This window comes from Mastigoproctus giganteus, chromosome 3 (assembly GCF_048544385.1).
Source record: "Mastigoproctus giganteus isolate SK-2022 chromosome 3, ASM4854438v1, whole genome shotgun sequence".
Lineage (NCBI taxonomy): Eukaryota > Metazoa > Arthropoda > Arachnida > Uropygi > Thelyphonidae > Mastigoproctus > Mastigoproctus giganteus.
Window position 1 is genome coordinate 56,399,103 of NC_143577.1, and position 18,623 is coordinate 56,417,725.

Here is an 18,623-nt window from a genome sequence, read left to right on the forward strand (position 1 = left end):
ATTATTATTGCTCTTATATTATTTCTCCCTGATCGGGGGTTCCACCTCGTGACGGGTATTGCTACCAAGTACACAGGGTGGTTGTTGTTATCTCTGGTGTTACTGTTGGTCGAGGAACTCTCTGACTCCTACAGGTGTTCAGGATTGCGACTTTGTGGAGTTCTTTGTAGGTGTTCGCTGGGAGACCTATTGCTGCTAGGCTGTTATGTAAGGTCTTTGGTACCACACCTGTGGTTGACACGATGATCGGGATGGTCGTTACTTGTTGCATATGCCACATCTCTTTGATCTCCTGTCTTAGGTTCGTGTACTTCCTGATTTTTTCCCCATGGGTTTTCTGCAGGTTGCCAGTGTTGGGTTCCGCTGTGTCAATCAAATAGGTAGCCTTTTCCTTCTTGTCCATAACGGTTATGTCCGATCTGTTTTGCGGGATTATTCTATCCGTTTTTATGGCGTGGTCCCAGTACAGCTTGTGGGTTGGGGTCTCTAGCACTGCCTGGGGTTCGTACTTGTAGTACGGTACACTTTCTTCGACCAACTGGAATAGAGTATGACCGGATAAACACATGTCTAAAGTCTTATTATATATGCACCCAACAGCTTGGTGCATATGTTGTTATTTAATCATCCACCAGAACTTTATTTGTAAGTGGTCTATGTGTGGTAGAAAGGAGAGGTTTTGATCAAAAATAACGCCCGGATCTGTATGTTGTTGGATGGCAGAAATTGCTGATCGTTTTAAAATGGGTTGCACTATTGTTGGGTTCCGTTTGAGAGAGAAAGTCAAACTGTTTTGACTTTTCAGGATTGATGTGAAGTCCGAAACCGGAGACGAAGGCCTCAAGGTTCCAGACTTTCTGAAGGATTAAGGCATTAATGTATTCATCAGTGTCTCCAGGGCTGATGGGAGTAAACAGTTTTATATCATCAGCAAATGTGATGGTATCAGTTCGGCCCGTCACAAACGGCACGAGGGACAGCTGAGACCAAGATTCCGGACCGTACCCTGCGTTGTGGGACTCCATCTGTAATTAGTTAGTTAGTTAGTTAGTTAGTTATTTGGTTTTTAGGAGCATTAGCAACTAAGGCCATATTGCTCCGGGATATGCGGTGGTCATTCCCTGACCTTTCCGCATCCTCCGTATTTGGTGGTGACGGGCTCGAACTCCGGTCTAATCAAGAAGCGTGTGCTACGCACTGCTGCTCCTTCCCACCTGGCTACGGAGGCACCATCTGTAATAGATTTGGTGTAGCGCAGATTGCCATTGCGAACAATAATGGTCCTGTTCTCAAGCATTGTCTCAATAAACCAGAGCACGTCTCCACCAATGAGGTAATACTCACGTAGTAGCCTTGCCAACGCGTGAAAGGATATGGAATCAAATGCTGCCTGGACGTCGATATACGTAACGGTGATTCCGAACGGTGCTCAAATGTCTCGAGGATCTTGGTAGATGTGGTGACTAGATTTGTAGCGATTGTTCTTGACCGAGTGGCATAGTGGATCTGTGAAGATCCCTTTTTTTTGTTGTTAATACTTAAATTTTCAAGATTACGATTTCTATTCGGTTCTCTCTCTCTCTCTTGCCCCTCACTTTATGCAACCTGACCCTATACTAGCAGTATTTTTCAGAAGGTTCCAGGATCTTTTGAGTATCTAACCTCCATATATCTTTTAATTCCAATTGAGCTTTGCTTTAGCAACATCCTCCCTACAACTGAGCATGTGTATGCTGAATGACCAACTCAGTTTAATCAGAGATGACCAAGTTTATTTAATTCTACTATATACATTAATACACACACAAAAATTATTTACACTCATTTTGATTACTCTTTGGCATACAAAAATATTTGCATCAAAAAAATAAATCATAACAAATTCCACTAAGAATGGAACTGCACTATTTTACCACCAGGGAATATTTTGTAAGTACTATAAAATATCCGTTTCTTTCTTCTATCTATCTCACTCTTTTACACAATTGCTATTCCACCTTTCTCTTTGCACCACACACTGGTTACAAAGACACTGCTTAAATGGTCACCTTATTTCCGCTCCTATTACAACACATTCAATTATACCTCTACAGTGTTAATAACATTTTTTATTATCAACTTTTAAATATGCCATTGATCATATTACCTTTATTTCTTACCATAACTACAAAAATTACTCTTAATTCCTTATTCATTTTTCTCATACATTTCTTTAACCTGCAGCAATTACAGAACTTGATCCGACCTAAGTACAACGATGCATTCAGAAACACCTTTATCGTTTGGCTTTATACATAAATTTTATCTACTTATCTTTAACACTTCTACTCTTATTGCAAATCCTTCCATTCACTTTCTCATTTTAATAATAACCTTTTTCCCACTATTATTCCATTTATTACCCTATTCCAAATTAATGCTTAAACCAACCATATTTGCCTTCGAGTAGATTTACCCCTTTTCGACTCACCACAAGGCTCCTACTTTCAGCTCTACAAGGCTACTTCTTTTTGGCTCACTTCAGCTCTACAAGGCTGCTTCTTTTTGGCTCACTTCAGCTCTACAAGGCTGCTTCTTTTTGGCTCACTTCAGCTCTACAAGGCGCTGCTTCTTTCGTGCTCACCAAGGCTGCTTCTTTCGTGCTCACCAAGCATGCTTCTTTCGTGCTCACCAAGGCTCCCCATTTTCTCCCTTGCTATCTTACTTTAATGACTTTCCTCTAGCTTCTCCATTTCGGCTCCTTACTTTCTGCTAACTCCTAACAATAACTCATTTTAACTAACTCTCTTCCACTTTCTGCACTTCGTCTCACTCCCTTACATTTTTGCGACCGCTCGCTGTAACTTCACACTGCCGGTCTGAACTTACTTGTTCAGACGGGCAGTGTGAGGACAGTGTTAAGGGTGGAATTCAGGATCATTTGGATCAAATTGAAATTCTCAAGGATACTCAGCATGGTTTTGTAAAGGGAAAATCATGTTTAACAAATCTGGTTCGCTATTTCAAAAGGGTCACTCACGAGCTGGATTTAGGGAATAATTTCGACATTGTTTATTTAGATTTCAGCAAAGCTTTTGACTCAGTCCCACATGAGCGGTTGCTTTACAAGCTGGAACAGGTTGGAATCAGTGGGAAAATCCTTAGATGGATAGAAGGATGGCTTCAGGGCAGGAGGCAGAGGGTTGTAATAAATGGCTATTCCTCAGATTGGGTTGATGTAAGAAGTGGGGTTCCCCAAGGATCAGTATTAGGACCACTGTTGTTTTTAATTTTCATAAACGACAGTGATGAAGGGATAGAGGGCGTGATGTCTAAATTTGCAGATGATGTTAAAATTGGTATAGTAGTTAATGATCACTGTCAAGCTGAGCTTCTTCAGAGAGACCTAGATAGACTTCAGGAATGGTCAGAAAAATGGCAGCTGTGCTTTAATCCAACAAAGTGTAAGGTATTACACCTGGGAAACAGTAATCCCAAAAAAAAACTTATTCACTTGGTGGAGTTCAATTAAACCCAGTACTGGAGGAAAGGGACTTGGGTGTTACGATACGGTCAGACATGAAATTCTCTGAGCATTGTAAACAGGTAGCAAGGAAGGCCCATAGTGTCCTATCGATGATCTATCGAACTTTTGCAAGTAGAGATAGGGACGTGATAATCCCATTATATAATGCTTATGTTAGACCACACTTGGAATGCTGTGTTCAAGTATGGAGACCGCACCTAAAGAAAGACATCGAGCTTCTTGAAAGGGTGCAAAGAAGGGTAACTCGCCTGGTGAGATCGGCTAAAGGGCGTCCTTATGAAGAAAGACTTCGAATATGTGGGTTGCAGAGTTTGGAAACTAGACACCTTAGAGGAGATTTGATTGAGGTGTTTAAGGCTCTGAGAGGCATCAGTAAAATGAATGAGGACAAAATTTTCAAGATTATAAATGATGCCAGAACTAGGGGACATAAATTCAAGTTACGGGGGGGGGAATGTTTAGATTGGACTGCAGGAAGTTTTATTTTAGCCAGCGAGTTATAAATTACTGGCGAGTTATAAATTATTGTTAGCGAGTTATAAATTCTTTCGTGTTGCTTTCATGGGTGGTAGAGGCCGACAGTTTGGGGAAATTCAAAGGTCATCTGGATAGTACTTTCGGATAAGGGAAGCGCATAGGATGATAGGTTTAATTTCCATTTTTTTTTTTTTTTTTTTTTTTTTGGCTGGTGCAGCATAAGCCATAGGCTTTCTTGCACCATGCGGCCGTTACTAATACTAATACTTTCTTCCCTTCTTTCGCACATTATATAATCTTAGCCCTCATTCACTTACTAACTTTCCACCAATCCAAAACAAGTTCCCAAAAGATTCTCTCTCCTCTCGTTCCCCAGTCCTTCATTTTACAGTCCATACAGTAGTTATTCTACATTTGTTCCCCTTTCCCACGAAATGTTTTAAATTTTTGTTTTTGGTTAGGGCCATCTGGGGTTCCTCGTGCCGACTCTCGTTCATTTTCTCTTTTCTTTCAAACTTACTTTAAATATTCCCCTAGAAATTCTACAAATTAATTAGTGACATTCCTAAATTCCTGTCGCAACCCGTACCAAACGCGAAATTTATGTCCAAACTGCCCCATTACTTCTGTCCAGTGTGTCATTCTCCCCCGTTATTTATCCCTTGTTCCTTACACTTTTCCCCTGTAGCCCCACCTATAGCGTGGGTCGTGTTTCTACAGGTGGCTGGGACAACACTGCTTTCTAACGCCACCCCACCCGCACGACCGCTTGACACTTATTTCTCCTACCAAAACACTTGTTTTTGTAAATTAATTTTTTTTTTTTTTTTTAATGTAAACCACAAACACGAGAGTTATTAGAACCTATAGTACTTAGTCCCGTGCCTGGGTTGGAGGTTGAGCAGACGAAAAAAGATATTTGTTCATATTACACTTGAACTTCTGTAGACTGTAAATTTCAAGAAATACCTATGAAGGAAGGTTGATCCAGAAATCGGCACTTTAATGAATAAACGAGGAATATGAAAAGTTGGTACTGTAAGTTTGAAGTTGGACAGTAAATGGATGTTGGCTGGCGGCAGCACGTGTTCGGACTGTTTTGAAAGTGACAGCGGGAATTATAGAAGCCAAATGAGAAGAACAGTGCCCATGGAAGTATCTGTAGAAGAGGCATGCAGCAGAAACAGTACGTATATGAGACAGCGAGTGGAGAGACTCAGTTAGAGATGAATCATTAATTAACCTAACTGCCCTCTTCTGAATGGAATCAAGAAGCACAAGAGAGGTTTTGGGAGCATTACCCAAGTTGTGGGAACAATATTCCATTGCAGGGCGAATTTGCGATTTATACAGAGTAAGCAGCTGTTTGAAAGAAAAGTAACGCCGACAGCGAAAGAGAAAACCAAGTTTTTTAGATGCAGAGGAAGCAATATTTGTAATGTTCTTGTGCCAAGAGAGATTTGAAGTCAGGGTAATCCCCAAAAGAGATATATCATTTTGCCTAGAAATCGGAGTGTCACTGAAGATAAGCATAGGAGCAGAAGAATCCTTTTTTGCGAGATATAAGACAAGACTGACTTTTAGAATGAGTGAAATCAACTAAGTTGTCTTTTCCCCACATTAGAATTACCTGAAGATCGGCATTTAAGGAATTGGTAGCAGATTTTCGAGAAGTTGAAGCTGATTGACTAGGACAAGGTTTCTCAAAATGGAAGGTTGAATGCAATGTGCTATCATCGGCAAAACTATGGATAGGATTTCCAGTCAATGGAAAAGGTCATTAATATACAAGAGGAAAAGAGTGGGGGAAAGAAATGAACCTTGGGGGACACCGGCATTAGTGGAGAAGTTAGAAGACAGAGAGCCATCTACCATCACAGCGAGCGATCAGAGAGAAAACTGGATAACCAATTATTAAAAACAGTTGGCAAACCATAAGATGGAAGCTTGTTTAGAAGAGCTTTATGCCAAACACGATCGAAATCCTTTGAGATGTCAAGAGCAACTACTTGTGTTTCACCAAACCTTTCCATTGAATTAGTCCATAAATGGGTAACATAAGCCAGAATATCACCAGTGGATCGACACTGACGGAATCGACACTGGCGATCGTTGATCAGACGGAAGGTTTCTAGGTAGTTCAAGAGTTGACGGTTAATTGATTTCTCCATTACTTTAGAAAGAGTAGAGGTAATTGCAATGGGACGATAATTGGATTGGAGGGATTTGTCACCCTTTTTAGGAACTGGCTGAATATGAGCAAATTTCCAAGCAGAAGGAAAAACACCTTTGGAATAAGAAAGTGAAAAAAGGTGTGCAAAGAATAGGAGTAAGTTCATTAGCACAAGTTTTGAGAACAAGTGGAGAAATACCATCAGGACCTGGAGCTTTCTTAGCATCGAGATTCGTCAAAATCCTTCTGATATCCTTTTGACGAAAGCAACAGGAGGCATTGAATGGAGCGTGTTGGGAATGGTGGGAGGTGTTTTACCAAGATCATTAATACATGAGCTGGAAGAAAAATGGGATGCTAGCAGGTCAGCTTTATTCTTGGCTGAAGTGACAACAGAACCATCTGGTTTGGACAGAGGTGGGAGCAGAGATGCGCAAAAGTTGCAGCCAATAGCTTTGGCAAGAGACCAGAATGCTCGGCTACCATTAGGGCAAGAAGCAAGTTTTCTACTCTTAGCCTGTTCAAACTCTAGTTTGGACTGATTAATAACTGCTTTACAATTGTTGCGAGCTTTGGTGTAGGCAGAAAATGAAACTGAAGAATTAGAAACAACCCAATTACGATATGTAATATTCTTCTCTTGAACAGCTTTAGCAGATTCATTGGAAAATCAAGGTTTAGATAAAGGATGAGATTTTAATGTGGAGTTTAGGATAAAGGATTCCATTCGTGCAAGAATAATTCCACTGACAAGATCTGAGCAAACGTTCACATCAGAAAATTTGAAACAGTAATCCGACCAAGGAAAAGAAGAAAAGAAATCTCGCAGGTCATCCCATTTTGCATTCTTGCAATGCCAAACAACACGAGGTTGGGAATAGCCATGAGATAAAGGTTCCATTGGAGAAGAGACAATCACCAAGTTGTGATCTGAAGTGCCTAAAGGACCTCTCACTTCGACCGTGTACTTAGAAGGGTTGTTTGTGGGAAAAATATCTAGCGTGTTGACTGTATGGTTAGGATTGTTCGGTATTCTGGTAGGTAAATGAACAATCTGTGCGAGGTCATTAGTAATTGCAAAAGCCTCAGCATCTCGACCAGCTGGGTCAGTGTGACTAGAAAACGGAAGCCAGCTGGAGTTGTCAACATTAAAATCACCAAGGAAAATTACCTTACTGTTAGGAAAGTTGGACTGGAGAAAGTCAAGTTGCAAAGAGAGGAAGTCAAAGAGCTCCAAGTGATTAGTGGAGTTGGGAGAACGGTAGAGACAACAGATGAATTTGACACAATGAGGTAGAGAGATTTTAAGCCAGAGAAGATCAAAGAGAGGAGATTCCAAATGGCCAAGTCTCTGACAGGGAATATCAGAACGGACATATGCACAAGTACCACCTTTGAGGCGAAAGGAATCATACAGCGAATAATTTGGACATCTGAGATCAGCAGTAGTTGAATCAACCGATAACTGAGATTCTGTCAGAAAAAGTACATGGGGTTTGGCAGTCTGCAAGTGGAAATGGACATCGTTGAGATTAGAACTGAGACCACGAATATTTGTGAAATGAATTAGGAAGTGCTTGGGAGGTTTAGATCTTTTCGCAGATAAGCTTGCTCTATTAGTTTGACAATTCATGGTGTATTCAATAGTAAGAAAAAGTAGGTGGGACATGCTGTATGAAGTAATGAAATTTTTGGATATGGCGTACACATCGTAAGAATATACCCAGATTATTGACATAACGTGGCCTCGACAATGCTCCCCGCATACACACTACTCAAACTAACTGGCAGAGTAGAGGTAGCAAGATTATACACTAGCTGATCTGGAAGCCTCCTAGAGAGTTGCTAATAGGTTCGGTACGATGTGCTAACTAGCGGCCGTCCTGCGAACACCGTTTTAGAGCTGTTCCCTCGAAATGTAAGGAATATTGGATCTCGCCACGATGTTCATCATAACCTCAAAAGTCATCAATCATACTGCATGATGGAGGAGATAGGGAAGGGTTCACCGGAACTTAGCTCTAGAGACTAAACATGGGTTCCACTACTTCAAGCCACCACTAAGCAAAGTGGTGATATTGCACCAACTGATGAGAGTCATGTACCACCTAGTACTGCCTGGTAACATAGAGGGGTGGCATTCCTCCATGTGGTGTGGGCGTCACACTTCGAACCCAGTTGGTTCACACCTGGGTGGTCACCCACCATGTACTTGTGCATGGAGGTTATACCCAGGATTACTAATAGTCCCACCATCGTGAAGGTGCAAGCAGAGGATTTGGTTGTCACAGACCGTTCGAACTTCGCCGTAATTGGGTCCACTTGAACTGAGTGTCACCCGAATATCAGTTCCAGCAGCGTTTTAGACTCCCAGGTAGCAAGTACAGCTTCTCTGGCATATCTGAGAGAATGTCTGTGACAACCTCAAGGACCTAAAATTGACTTCTTTAAGCCTTAAAATTGACTCCTTTAAGCCATACTTCGACTCCTAACAGAATGATCCCAGAATTTATGTAAGTTTGCCATCTTACAGATCTACGATACCTGTTATGGCATAATTTGGATGGTTAACATTCTCAGAAGAGATTTCTCAAAGAGCTTTAATAGGCTTGATGCAGAAGAAATTGGATGGAAGTTACTGAGCTAAGAAACAGAGCGTATTTCTGGCAGCGGTCATACTAGATAGACATGCCACATAGGAGGGAAAATTTTTTGATTAAGGATCTTGTTAAATAACGAGAGGATAGGATCAACAAAAAATGTACTGAGGCATTTCAGCGTAAACTGAGGAATTCCGTCGGCACTGGATGCGGCTGTAGATGCTATTTATCGCGTCGATCAGCTGGTATTTGTTCAGGTGAACTGAATTTAAGGGATCTGTTGAAACCAGACTGGTTGGGAATTCCATTGGTCTAGTGGATTCTGGCTGAATGGCAGACCTAGTTATATGGTCGAGCCAACTGCCCATATTGAGTGAGTCAATGGCGTCCTCTGATTGGCTTCTATGGAAGGGCTTCCCTTATTAATGGCAGGCTCTAGGTGAAGTTTCATCGCCTCCCTCTTGTTCTGAATAAAAAGCGCCCTAGCTCGGAAGAAGGCAGTTCTGTCCGAAGGTGAGCCGGAGTTTTCCCATTTTTTGCATGTTCTGTTTAATGTGGTAACTTTCAGAGACTTCTGCATTAAACCAGGCCTTTGAATGCTCTGTGATAGTTAGTTTCTTCGTTGCCGCATAGAGAAAAACAGTGGCTATCCATCTTGTCATCAGGTCATCAGGAATGCAACCCCGAGTTCGGGGTCACATTCCTCAAGGACAACCCATGGGATTGCTTGAGCCGCATAAACACACTTTTCAGGATCAAGGTATTTGAGCGCTTTAATTATTTTGTTTGTGACTTCTCTTCGTCCAGAAGTGATGGGAATTTCTATTTGCACAGAGGGAATGATGAGGTTATAGGATTTTGATTAGCCACACATTTTGCTGACAGAACGCAAGGTCTAATGTGCTTTCGTCCCTCGTGGTTGGTGTGCTAACCAGTTTAAGACAGAATATACCTAGACGCTGACTCAGTCTCCCCTTGAGGTTCCCCTGAGTATTAGGGGGATTACGCACGACGCGTTTCAGCGAAGAATAGAAATGGTTAAGTAGCCAATTCAAGAGTTCATCAACCACTTGTGCGTCTGGAACTGGTGGGATATACACTGCGACAATATCGAGAGAATTATTCTGGCTGTTGTTGTTTTTCGGTTTTAGTGTAACTAGAACTGCCTCGAAAGAGTCAGACTGGCTCGATACTGAGTGGAGGATAGAAAATACCTGCTCATTGAAAAAAATTGGAACTCCTCCTCCGCTCCGGTTTTCTCTAGACGTGCACACCATCTGATACCTTGCAGTTCTCAACTCTCTTCTGGAAACCACACCTACAACAAAAATAAAATGTAACACCCAAAGTTCAGGGCCACTGGCATTAGGCCCACAGACAGTGCAACGTCAGATAAAGGAAGACCGGTGGTGCAGATTGACAGGTTAGACCATCAGGAATTCCCAGAACTAGAAGAGCTGAGGGAAATTATTAATCAAGAAAGAGAGGCATGCCATCCCCCACCAGCAAATGTAACACAAAAATGCTCCCAACTGCCAGAACAGCATCTGTGTGCTGTTGATGACTCCAGTCAGGTGCACACCTGCAGTAGCAAAGCAGAAGATACAATAACGAAAAATAACAATTACATTAAAAAAGAGGATATAACTGACTCCCTAACATCTATAAATGAAGCCACATCACAGATTAAACGTGACATGGTGGCCTATATCACCCAAGAGGCAAATAACATAACAATGTCTGCCATAAACTTTATTATGGATAAATGGACTGAAATGGAAGCCATAATAACAACTCTCATAATAGAAAATGAGAAATTAAAAGTAAGAGCAGAAAAACTCAGAAAATAAGTTCTCTACCAAGAATGTCATTTTCAAGTTCCATCAGACTCCTCTAAGAATACATATGCCACTACACTGCAACAGGGGTTGAACACCGTGAAGTGCAAAGTTACTCTAACTCTGTTGTTTCACCACAACTTGCAGAAAACAACTATATTCTAAGACAACCTAGATCAAATGAACAGCATCAAACTTCCCAGACAACTCCAAAACAAAATGTATTGATCATACATGCCACAAATAATTGCAAAATGGAAACAAGTAATGAAATCAAAAACACATTTGCAAAAACACTGTGAGAAGAGTACAGAAATGTTAAAATTAGACCTTTACGCACAATTAAGAATAAAGGCATTGTTCTGGAAACCACTTGCTCTGATGATCTAGACAAGATTGCATCTTCTGAGACAATTATAAAACAAGGTCTCTCTACAGCCAAGCCGAAGATGAATGATCCCACGATACTTGTGTATGATGTTCCCAAATAATTATCAAAAGATGATATCATATCTTACATATACCATATGAACCTACAGAATTTTGGCTTCAAAATTATGTAGGTGAAGATGAAGTCAAAGAATCCGTCAATCTCAGGTTTAATACAGGATCTAAAGCCAATTTAATAAATTGGATCATTGGCTTTCCTGCAAAATTTCTAAAATGTCTTTTTGAACAGGATAGACTTTATCTTGGGTATCAAGCCCATAAGTACCATCGGTTTACAATAGTGAACAAGTGCTTTAGATGCCTAGCTTTCGGTCATTCATCCCACAACTTTAATCAAAAAGTAGTGTCGTGTGGTCATTGTGCCATGGGAGGACATGTATACGCAGACTGTCCTCAAAAACAGGATACACCAAAATGCAATAACTGTAAGAGGCATCATAAGGATTACGATCACTCTACGATCTCTGTATAGGACACTTCATGTCCAGAATACATTAGAGCACTGGAACAGGCTAAAACAAGAACCATTAATGGGTAACATCAACCAGACCTCTGCCCTTAATGCAACTTTCCCTAACCATCAGGATATTACCATACAGCAACCGAATGCTCATCGCTCCAAGAATGTCACAGATGAAGTCCGAGTTGTCATCACTGAGAATTCCTATGATTTTCTATGCTTACAAGAACACTATTTTTCCAGAAGTCTCCATGTACACAACTCAAAATTAATGGGTTTCCCAAATCTCTGCCCGGATCATACATGCTAACGTAGAACATAAAAATTCTGCAATAGTGGCATTTAATACCTCACTTGATATAACAGCTATTTCTTCCCTGTGTAGACCAAATGCTACATGTGTACAAATCTCGTCACTTTATCATACTTTTCTATTTGGTATTACTCTACTGTCCTCCATCTGAAGATATCCAAATCTCCCTGAACTATCTAGATTCTGTCATTGAAAAACTATGCCCAATCACCAATCATTATAGCTAAAGACTCCAATGCCAAGTCGCCATTATGGTTTAGTACCTCCACTGCCAACAGAGGACGACAACTGGAGAACTTCATACTGGCACATAACCTGCACATACTAAATAAATCCAATCAACCCAGTACCTTCTTCACAATAAGTGGTGAGTCTAACATCGACCTAACTCTCACAACGGCAAACATCACTAACAAAATATCAAACTGGGCTGTAATTGAGGATCTAACATGTAGCGATCACCGTGCAATTTCATTTAAACTAACCACAAATTTACAGAATCGGAGGTTACCTCCTCAGGACTTGAGAAGATTTGCTATAAAGCATATAAAATGGCCATTTTTCTCGGAATCAGTTAAACATGACTTCCGTGATGAAATTTTAGATTCATTTAATCAGCTTAATGACGAATAACAAGCCTTCTATATCCAAGCAACTGAATGCTCGACTAAGAGAATAGCTCAAAAAAATCATCTGTTCCCTGGTGGAATCCCCGTCTAACGGTTTTAAGAAGACGTGTTCACAGGGCAAGGAAACTGTATCAAAGACGACGCTCTTGGCCTCCCAATGAAGTACAAAGACTCAGAAATGAATACAGAACCATAAAACATCAGTATAATCTCCAAATCTCAAATCATAAAATCGCTACCTGGCAGTCTTTCGTCTCCACTGTGGGCAACTCTATAAACTTAGCAGAGATAAAGTGCCAACCAATGATATTTACAACTCCATAGTGACCAATGACTCGCCGACCGGGCTAGCCGGGTGGGTAAAGTGCCTGCCTGGCAACCCAAAGGTCGCGAGTTCGAATCCCGCCTCGGGCATGGATCTCCCTGAACTATCTAGATTCTGTCATTGAAAAACTATGCCCAATCACCAATCATTATAGCTAAAGACTCCAATGCCAAGTCGCCATTATGGTTTAGTACCTCCACTGCCAACAGAGGACGACAACTGGAGAACTTCATACTGGCACATAACCTGCACATACTAAATAAATCCAATCAACCCAGTACCTTCTTCACAATAAGTGGTGAGTCTAACATCGACCTAACTCTCACAACGGCAAACATCACTAACAAAATATCAAACTGGGCTGTAATTGAGGATCTAACATGTAGCGATCACCGTGCAATTTCATTTAAACTAACCACAAATTTACAGAATCGGAGGTTACCTCCTCAGGACTTGAGAAGATTTGCTATAAAGCATATAAAATGGCCATTTTTCTCGGAATCAGTTAAACATGACTTCCGTGATGAAATTTTAGATTCATTTAATCAGCTTAATGACGAATAACAAGCCTTCTATATCCAAGCAACTGAATGCTCGACTAAGAGAATAGCTCAAAAAAATCATCTGTTCCCTGGTGGAATCCCCGTCTAACGGTTTTAAGAAGACGTGTTCACAGGGCAAGGAAACTGTATCAAAGACGACGCTCTTGGCCTCCCAATGAAGTACAAAGACTCAGAAATGAATACAGAACCATAAAACATCAGTATAATCTCCAAATCTCAAATCATAAAATCGCTACCTGGCAGTCTTTCGTCTCCACTGTGGGCAACTCTATAAACTTAGCAGAGATAAAGTGCCAACCAATGATATTTACAACTCCATAGTGACCAATGACTCGCCGACCGGGCTAGCCGGGTGGGTAAAGTGCCTGCCTGGCAACCCAAAGGTCGCGAGTTCGAATCCCGCCTCGGGCATGGATCAGAGTACTGCAAAAAAACCTTGGGAGGTGCATTATAGCCACAGAAGCCGATGCGCCAATAACTAACAAAAAAAAAAAAAAAAAAGACCAATGACTCTGAAACCACGATTTGGCATGATACTTTCACAATGATTCTGGATAAACTTTCCCCTCAGGATGATCAGTCAACAGACTCTGCCACTCAATCCATAACAAGAACCCTCAATCTTCAATACACCTCCACTGTGGATACTGACCTGTTTACTCAACAAGAGCTTCAAACAGCTTTAAATAAAATCAATGTCCAAAAATGTCCTGGACCTGACTTGCTGGAGAATACTGTCATTAAGAAGTTCGGAGAAACTTATCCTAACATCCTGTTAATTCTCTTCAACAAATGTCTTCTCTGTGGTACTTTCCCCCGTCTCTGGAAGAATGCACTAGTCAAACTACTACGAAAACCGAACAAGGCCCCATCAAACCCCAGAGCCTTCCGTCCCATTTGAGGTATAAAAGGCCTTGAATGGGTTGAGCACGCTGAATTCTGATGGGATCCTTCCACTTGTTCAGATTACGAACCTAAGGGGGCATAAATTCAAATTAAGAAAAGACAGATGTAGAATAGATGTGCGGAAATTTGCCTTTAGCCAGAGGGTGGTTAATTGCTGCAACAAACTTCCATCTGTCGTTGTGGAAGTTGACAGGTTAAATAAATTTAAGGAGGAACTGGACAGGCATTTGGAGGGAATGGTGTGATTTTTTTTTTTTATTTATTTTATTTATTTTATTTTATTATTATTATTATTATTATTTTATTTATTTTATTTTTTTTTTTTTGGCTGATGCTGCATAAGCTCATACAGTTGCTTTCTTGCATCACATGCCACTACTACTACTACTACTATTTCTCTACTACCAAATTTGGGAAACCTCTACGAACGACTACTCGTCCCAAGAATCCATGATCTTTTCCAAGCTCAAGATATCTTTTCACCTCACCAGTATGGATTCGTCAAGGGCAAGGCTTGTGAAGATGCACTTCTTGCGTTAAAAAATTACATCCGGAATTTCACATTAAAATATGAAATGGCCATCTTCATAGACTTTGAAGGTGCTTAAGACTGACTTACTAAAACTTTTAATTTTTCTATTTAATTCTACTATAAAATGTTAAGAATCCCATAATAATAACCGTAAAGTACTGTCTTTGCAGTCACTGAAGCGGTAAGAAAATACCACAAAAAGTTTGATCCCATTATGTACATATATTCAATTCGAAAATAAACTTAATAATATCAACATATGTTTGAGTGTTTTATTATCTTCAAACAACACAGTTCATCTAAGCATCATGCCACTCAGGGAATACTTAAAAATTATATGAAGTTTGACATGGAATGATTATATACTTCATTCTCACTATAGGCGCTGGTTTGGGGTACTTATATTTGTGTCCGCGCGTTTCCGTTCATTTTTTCATCGTTTTTTTTTTTTTTTTTTCCGTTCATCGTTTCCGTTTCACTGGTTTCGGTGCTTCCCTTGTCAAGAATATGTTTGCTCACTGGTTATAAATAAATAAATAAAATTTCTGTTTACACTCCGGGACGACCAAAGTAGTTCAGAGAAATTCACAAGACAAAAAGAATACAAGAACATTACCGTGTTTAGTGGCACGCAGGCGTGAACCATGGTCACTCAAAGCCCGTGTATTTCTGTACCACTAGGCTACGGCAGGCTTTTTCGTAATGTGGGTACTACAGCATCTGAACTCCGTCTCCTCACTCTGGGTCGAAGGTTATCGAAACACCACGTTTTTCCTTTACAGCTGCTGTGTCTTGAACTTCCTTCTGAAAAGATGAGCTTTGGCAATTGAAACTGTCATTCTGCTTCTTCTCAAGGATTTCCATTTCTCTTTTAATATATATTTTTTTTAGATATAACATAAAGATGAAAAGAAAAGATAGACGAAGTTTCAAAATGCCTATAACGCTAATAGAGGCCAGACGTATCAAACTCTAAGGAGACAGACCTACAAGTCATCTCGGTTGACTTTTTCACGCTTCATTCCCCGTTTTGCCACCATCTGCCAGGATTTATATACGATAAGAAACTTCCACCAGCATTTCATTAGGAGCACTTTATTTCATTCTTTCTTAAAATCATTGCAAATAGCTCTCTCGCACAAGGCAGGGCAGCTTACGTGTGCCACGACCATTAATAGGGTATTAGAACCCGCCATCGGTCCGCGAGCAGTCTATAAGATTCGCAGTTTCCGTAATTCTGCCATCCTTCAACGGATATTCAACAATCACCCCTTCTTCGAAGTCGTCATATAATTTCCCTTGCCCATATCGATCTAGTACTTCGTATGAACTGCATGCCACGAATCTGTAGTATCATATTTACTGGTTCTCACCGCGACACGCGTGTCAACAGGCATGGAGGAACGACCGAATGCTAAAACATGGGGATGGTCACAATGGGTTGACTGGGCAGTGTATACAAGGTGTTTCAAAATTTCATCGAAAAAATAATATCAGTAGTTTTATTACGTTTTACGTTCAAGCTCGTGTGACTGCTAAAACATAAAACGTTTTAGCAGTCACACGAGCTTGAACTGTGGTCAACTTTTAAATTACTAATATGGGATCTGGCTATTAAGCCTTTTTGAAGCGTCGCAAGCCCCTGCAACGAATAATTTTGCTTCTTTGTTTTATCTCTGCTCAAACGCGCACCGAAAAGTTTTCTTTGGAAGGGATTTAGGACAACGGCTGTTTTTTTTTTTTTTTTTAGTTGTTGGCGCATCAGCTTCTGTGGCCATAATGCACCTCCCAAGGTTTTTGCAGTACTTTGATCCAAGCTCGAGGCGGGATTCGAACCCGCGACCTTTGGGTTGCTAGGCAGGTACTTTACCCACCCGGCTAGCTGCTACTTTTATCTAGAGTAAACGAATCAGATTTTTTACTCTCGTTTTGATCAAACCTCTCTGACTCATTCCTGGGTGAGCCCCTCTTAATGCTTGCCTGCACACTTGCTTGCATGCATCCTGTTCGTACTGTTCACTGGAACCATAAGATTATCCGAATACTTTTAGAAAGTCAGTAAAAAGCAACTTATCTATTTATACTCCAGGACTACATAAGGTCAGAGTAATAAAGCCCCATATATATATATATATTTTTTTTTTTTATTATTATTTCTACACTTGAGTAGTTACAAGACAATAAGGACCATATATATATATTTTTATTTATTTATTTTATTTTATTTTTTTCATTATAGAGTAAAATTTTAAATAGAAAATTAGCAAAATTCAATAAGTCGAATTTTCGATTACTTGAACGTGTTTTCCTCTGCATTCAACTTCAAGTTATCAAAGTTATCAAGAATCAACTGTGTACGCATAAGTGTCCGCTGTTTACGCATACAGAGAGAGAGAGAGAGAGAGAGAGAGAAACTTTATTTATCCAAGTTACAATAACGTGCATAAGATGGCGCCAGTACATGTATTTTTCCACATGTAGTTGTTTATAGAGGTACCGGTAATCAAACAAATTATTATATCTAGAGAAACACTATTACTTTCTGGTCTGACATTAAACATTATACTGTTAGATAATAAGTTTTCATTCTGGCAAAAAAGAAACAAAAGTAATGTTCCTTAACCAATGGTCCGCGAACACTTAATGGGTGTCGTTGTTGTTATTTGGAGCATTAGCAACTAAGGCCATATTGCTCCGGGGAAATGCGGTGGTCATTCCCTGACCTTTCCGCATCTTCCGTATTTGATGGTCGCGGGCTTGAAGCCCAGTCTAATCAAGAAGCGTGTGCTACGCACTGCTGCTCCTGCCCACCTGGCTACGGCTTAATGGATGTCGTGAATTGATCACGATCAATAAAGTGATCCTATATGGACACTCAATGATCACTGAATTCAGGGCCGCCCCAGGCTATATAGCCACCCTGGTATAAACTTCTTATTTCCGCCCCTCTCCCTCCCCACGGTCATTTTTCTTATATCATTTGGGGGGGGGGAAGATTTAAAAAATATATTCCGAAAATAATATATAATTTCATCCGAATTTCTTCACTTGTGCCTAGTGTTTCTTGCTGAATTGGAATGTCAATTGGAATCTTGGAAAGATTCCAATTGACAAATAATTCACGTGTTTCAGTTTCTTCATTAATAGTAGTAAAGCTAGAGAAAATCGAAGTCGATGGACCTGGCTGTGGCTGGATAGCCAGAAAGCTGGAAAATCTAACTTTTTCCTTTTTTTATTTGGTCACTTTCATTTTTTTACCTTTTTCTGCATTAATAACGTTAGCCGTTTCCTTCCGTCAGACATCTGAGAAATACAGTACTGGAAAAAAAAGTTTTAAATTTAAAATTCATTATTTGTTAATAAAAAATACCACAAAACACATTCTTCGATACATTGAACTTTTAGTCTCCTTAGTCCTTGCCATCTCTTTTAGTGTTTACAGAACAGTGGTCTTTAGCGCCTCTTGGTCTCTGCCTCCCCTTAGCCATTGCCGCCCTGTGGTACACCACTTGCACCACCGTTGGCGCGGCTCTGACTGAATTTCGACCATTATGCCACCTACCTAATACCGTGTTGGGCCACCTTTCTCATGGATAACAACCGCTATTCGCCTATTCACTGATTCCACTAGAGGTCTGGAGACGTCCGTAGCGATTTTAAGCCGTGCTGCCTGCAAGGCTTTCCACAGTGTCGAAATAGATGACGGTTGCGGTGCCCATACGCCTCACTTCCCGTTCCAAAACATCCCACAGGTGTTCAATTGGATTGAAGTGAAGACAATTTGGATGCCAATCAAGATGGGTGATATCTTCACTGTGTTCCTCGAACCAC